Source organism: Pipra filicauda, unplaced genomic scaffold (genome assembly GCF_003945595.2).
Source record: "Pipra filicauda isolate LSUMZ 115617 unplaced genomic scaffold, ASM394559v2 scaffold177_size2800117_pilon, whole genome shotgun sequence".
NCBI classification, from domain to species: domain Eukaryota; kingdom Metazoa; phylum Chordata; class Aves; order Passeriformes; family Pipridae; genus Pipra; species Pipra filicauda.
Window position 1 is genome coordinate 1,642,725 of NW_024104284.1, and position 6,294 is coordinate 1,649,018.

The window sequence follows — 6,294 nt, forward strand, 5'->3', positions numbered from 1 at the left end:
TGCCATGGAGCTGAATGGTGATGTTTGGGTTTTCAGCTCCAGGGGTCTGAGATGCTGATCCCATGTTGATGGATGGCTTGGGAGCGCTCAATCTGCAGCTAGAGCTTGGTGGGCATGATATACCTCCCTGTGACATGCTGCAGGTTTTAAAAATACATGTCACAGGGCAGATAAAAACGAGTAGTGTCTGCAAAGCTCTCTCAGCTTCCTGGGTGCTAAAAAATCAGAAAGCTGTATCTTTTTTAAGAAAACCCGTAAGAATGGTGATTGCTATCTAAAATTATCTTTCAGGATGCTAAATTGTCACTTGTTATAACCAAGCACACAATATATGCATCCTGATTAACTTAAACTCAAATTTTTTTTTTTTCATTAGGAAGTGTCTATTCCTACTGTCTTGTCTATCAGATATCCAATTTACATTTCTACCAAATATTGAGATGGGGAAATGAGTATCCCAGGGTCAGTGATATTGTCTTATGTGGGTTGTAATAGGGGTTTTTTAATTGTATTTGGTTAAATCTTTACATAAAGACAGCAAACTTTTTTTTTTTTAATGGGAAAAAGGAGAGAAATAGTCATCACAGATTCTGTCACTGTTAGGAAATAAAAAAAAAAGGCTATGGTTGTAAGCCACAGCAACAGAGAAATAATTAAATTGTTTTTAACTGCTCCTGGAGATTGCCACACTAAACTGATGTTGGTGGGGGAGCTGGATACACACACCTTAAGTTTGGCCAGGTCAGCCAAATCTCTGACCAGGATAAATTTACAAAAGTGAGGGTCAGTTAGGGTTAGTTTCTACACTTGGCAAAGACGAACCAGTGTGTGACAGGCTGATGCAGCAGAGGTGGGAAGAGGCCTGACAGCCCAGCAGCCAACTCAGTGTCCATGATCAGCTGATTGCTTCCCATGCCCCACTGCACCTGCAGGAAAGGTAAATTGGCTTCTGTGGCGGCTGCTTTGGCCTTCTGTGGGTGAACATTAGTGTCTGAAGCTACCTGTGAGCATAGCAAGGCTCTGTGATAGATGTCACTGCTCTGTGCATGGACAGGAGAACCTCTTCTGACAACCTGGAGCCTTGGTCAGGATCAGAATAACAGAGAAAAAATTAAGGCAAATCTTAGTCTGCAATGACAATTGAATTAATTTAGGAGTTATGAAGAACAGGCTACTATTTTCTTTCCTTCTCTTCTTCTCCACTGGGACTCACTTTCCTTTAATTTACCCATTTTATTGACTAACCCTGAATCATCTTCAAGTTGCTGCCTACATTGAGCCCCATCTGGAAGCTGACTTCAAGCTCTGTGAAGTAAAAATGGATCTTTGCTTTCAATGATCTGTGGGACTTGATGCCATGGTCATTATAATGCTGTCACTTCTATGCAGTTATTAATTCACCTAACAGCAAAATATGAGTGGGGAAATGAAGAATCACTGGTGGGTTTGAGGCAGCTACACCATCCCTCCACTCCCGTGGTTGCAAGCTGTGCTACAAATGCTGGCAACACGTGACATTACAGAACGGGCATACAAAAGGCTCTGCAACTCTAAAAGCCTCTCAGGAAACATCATATGGCTCTGATTTGGGAAAGACCACACACATTCCAGTACTTGTGACACCTGCTACGTGTGTCTTGCCAGTCACTGCTTTGCTTTGCTTTGCTGGTTCTGGTGTAGAAGGTGATCTTGAAAAATATTTTCTTATTTTTATAACAATACCACAGTAATACATATTGTTATAAGCATCCCGAGGATGTATTGCTGGAAAAGCCAGGCCACTGCACCAGTGAAAGCCAAATGATAAAAGTTCAGTTTCAGATTCTAATTGATTATGGCAGTCACCTGGGACAACACTGCTTTGGGAGTTTATTTTTGTCCTGGAATATATAATTCATTCTGCAGCACCTGTTGTTTGATTTTCCTGGCTGCTGGTTGTTAAGTGCACCTCGCCAATGGAGATGGGAGCTCAGGGGGGGTACCCTACACAGCACTGCTTGTGTATCACATCCCTTGTGTCTTATTTCACTGCTTGTGTCTTCCGCTCGTGCTGGATGGCCTGATCACTGCTGCTGCATGCCAGGGAAGTGCTCAGGGAGAACAGCAATGCCCACATGCCACCACAGGTACCCTGGGAATTGCTTGTGCCATGCCACTCCTGACAAAAACTGAGCAAATCTCACAGCCACCCCCAGAGGATTTTAAACCAATTATGGATAGCAGGGTGATAAGATGGATGTCAATAATGGTAACAATAATGCTGCCACAACTTATGTCTTGCTTCCCTGGGAAAATGATCTTGCTGATGGAAACCAAGAAGCAAGTGCTGTACTAGTATGGAGGTTCTGGCAGTAAACAGAAACTTGATCTATTTTGAGCAGCAAGGGACTGTATACTCTACTTGTGCTTTGATAGATATACAGGTTTGCTGCTCCTTCACGTTAGAATGTGCTTCGTGGGGGATTGTGTAGCACAGGGCAAAATGTTACAGGCAGTTCTCCTCCGGGTGTGGTGAGACATCACACATATGCTCTTAAACCTGGCATAATTTGCTGGAAGGTTTGCATGAACCTCTCAGGCATTTCTAAAGTTTTGTCAGGCTGGGAATGCCATACCTTAACGAAGGTGCAACCACCTGTGTGTCCTCTGGCAGCAACCAGGATTGTCACCTGAAATCAGTAGGACTTTCAAGCATTTTCTAAACTCCTAGGCAATGTGAAGGGTAAATGTGGCAGCAAAGTAGGGAAGACTTACTGCAGAACCTCTTATAACTAAAAAATTGAGTATCTGAAATAAACTACCCTAAGGCTACCTGTTTGATTTGAGTGAAACAGCAGAGCAGCAATACATCACACATTGTGGGGGTGCAGGGGAACAGATGGGATGGGACAGGGCTTGGAGCAGGTTGTCTGGGCTGAGTGGGGGGCTCAAGTCCTCTCACAGTAGTGTGGTATTCAGGCTGCATCTGAAGCAGTGTGTCCAGTTCAGGCTCTCCAGCACAGGAAAGACAAGAAACTACAGGAGAGGGTCCAGCAGGGGGTTACAAAGATGATTTGGGGGCTAGAGCACCTCTGCTATGAGGAAAAGCTGAGGGAGCTGGGCTTGTTTAGCCTGTAGAAGATTGGAGGGGATCTTATCAATGCACAGAAACATTTATCTTAAGGGCATGTGTCAAGAGCATGGGGCCAGGGCTAGGTCAAGGGGCAAAAAGCCCAAACTAAAACACAGGAGGTTCTGTGTGAGTATGAGGAAAAACTTTGTTCCTTGGAGGACAACAGAGCACTGTAACAGTATGCCTGGCGTTTGTGGAGTCTCCTTTTCTGGAGATATTCAAAAGCTGTCTGGATGAGATTGTGTGTAACCTGCTCCAGGTGAATCTATTTTAGCAGGGGGGTTGGACTAGATAATCTCCAGAGGTATTTTCCGATGCCAAGCATTCTCTGATTCTGTGTTTATTTTCTTCAGCCTCTCTGATTACTCTCTAGGTAGAGGTTTTAACTATTGTTAAAGCCTAAGAGGAAAGAAATCCACAGGCCTAGAAATGTGTTATTACTTCCTTTCAAAATTCAACAGTAAGCTCTTTACCAATCATTCAGTTTTTATTTAAAGGCTTTTTTGTACATTAGGATTTTAGGCACTAGAAAGAAAGCTTTTACATCAGAAAATGTTCATGCTGGAGCTAGGATTCCATTGTTTCACTCTAGAGTCATTAGTACATGTTTTATGAGTTCCTCAGGAATAATTGGTGCATTGTTGTATTTATTCAGATAAGTGGCCAGTGCTTTTATCTCTACTGGAAAACAAACAAAACTCCCTGGTGACACACAGCCCTTGTTGTGGGGGCTCCACCCTTAATTCCCCCAGTGCCCCTTGCCTTTTCTTTCACCAATCTAATTTAAGAAGCTTTATAGCATTGATAACTTTGCTGTCCCAAACCAGGAGATCACAAGTGACCTCTAAGCTAGCTTCTCTATAGAACCTCTCATGTTTCCTCCCCTCCTTTTTAAATTTGGCCATAATTGCCTACAGCTCCCAGTTGGGTCAGATATGCTTTATATTTGCACCTCCTCCTCATCTAGCACTCATTACTCCACACTGATATTTATTAGCTTCTTTCTTAGCCTCTTTGTTCATGTCTATTGATTACACAGTTAAGAAAATATCTATTTTAACAGTGCATCTTCATTTGCTAATGCTTTCTGGAGAAACTGAGATTGTGCAACTTAGGGTATGCCTCAGCTGTGTCCTGGATAGGAAAGGGTACTCAGGTGTGGCATCCTCTTGCCACCTGTGCTTGACATCCATCAGACACCCTGTGGCAACATCCATCAGACAACTGATATCAGGCAAGGAAGACATTATAGATCCACCTCAGCTGCTGTGAAAGAACAATTAGGATAGACACCAGGAACGAACAGGTCATGGGAGACTTCCCAGCTTCAGGCCACAGCTGATTTTGTGTCTTGGAAGCAGCAGAGGTGCATTTAGGCAATCACCTTTGCTTTCTAAGCAATGTTTAGAAATACATATTTCTACCTTCCAGTAAGAAGTTTATGTGGGAAGCACTTTTTTTCACTTCTCCAGCTGTTTTTCCTTGCTTGTAGCAGCTTGACTTTTGTCCCTCAGTCCTTCCACAAGACCTCACCTGTCTGGTGAGTGGGAGGCTAAAGGTGCAAGCTTCTGATTGTGGTCATCTATCTCTACTTCATCTGACATAATTGTAGCATATAATTTATATCCCCAGTACTTATTTGCTTATGTTACAAAATATTAGAGATATTTTCAAAGCAAAAGATCATTTATTTGAATCAGATAAAGGAATGAAGAGAGTAGAAAAATCTTTTAGCTAGTTTTTTATATTAATGAAGAAACATGATATAAGGGAGGATTTAGTTTTGTTCTCTTCCTACATTAAAAGTTAAATTTGATATCAAAATATAGCAAGTGTATTACAAGTTCCTGTGATGGAGAGCAATGGATGCAGCTTATTACTGCTCTGCTTTTGGTAAAGGATGACCATGATGGTAACCAAAATGGCTTTGGGTCAACAGAGAGATGAAAGAAAAGCATTCTCGCATTTTATCTTCTCTGCATGATACACATCCCATATGTCTTAGTAAATATAAGAAATGAGCTTGTGCTGAATGATAACAATGATGGGTTTTGAATAAAACAAGTACTTCATTGGTTCCTCTTCACTCTCAGCAAGGTCTGTCTTGAACATGCAAACACAGACTTTATCTTCTGGTTATTTGTTTTTACAAGAAGGAGTTACGTATGTAGAGTCTACCTGAACACTTTGGATCCTCTACTTCAGCAGTGGCATAGACCAGGGGAGATGCTGACATTTCCCAGAAGCAAAGCTGTTTCCCTCCTGCTCCTGTTACTACAATGGAGCGGTCATCTTAAGGCTCTGAAACACTATACTCCTGTTATCACCAGGATATGTGAAAGCAAAATCCCATCAGAGAAATCTGGAGTTCTAGATTATAACAACTGTCTGCTTCTCAGCTTTTATCTAAAATACAATTTACATATAAAAATAAAACTATTACCTACAGATGTCTTTCTCTCAGGACAACGAAATAAAGACGGTGGTGCCTTCACTGAATTCTTTATCCAAGATCAACACATGAATCCAACTCTGTCTTCTCCTTCCAACTCTGAATTTCTTTATTTTTTGAAAAGTTGTTGGAATGTTGTTGTCAATCCTTGCCTGTTTCATTTTCTTTTTCAATTTGAGTGTTTGAAGGACTTATCCAGCTTTGTGTAGCATTTTTTTTCTTGTAGCTTTGCAGAGTCCTGGTGAGCACTGAAGACAGCTGGAAGTGCCAGCAGATACACTTTCTACATAAACTTTTTCAGCCTAGGAAAGTGCATCTGTCCCTTGCCTTGGGAATCCTTTCCTCTCGTTAAGGTGAAGCCACCATACTACAATTCTTCATGCATGCAGGATGTGGACACAACTTTCAAACTGAAGTGAAGCAGACCAAATCCTTTGAAATACACATGCTCCTTTCCTCACAATCCAGTAACATTGCCAGTTGTGGCCTTTAGCCACGATTACTTTCAGCCATTTAATGCAACTGTAATTATCCCACAGACTAGGAAGATATGCCAATAAATGTTAAAATTTGAATCCGCAGGAAGTGAGTCAGCTCAAGTAATGACAAATGACTGTGAGGTACATTATGGATATCTCTCACAGCATCACTTCCATGCTGCCTTGCTGAATCATTCCCATGGACATTGCCAGCTCCAGGGATTATCATCAGGACTGAGTTGAGAAGCACA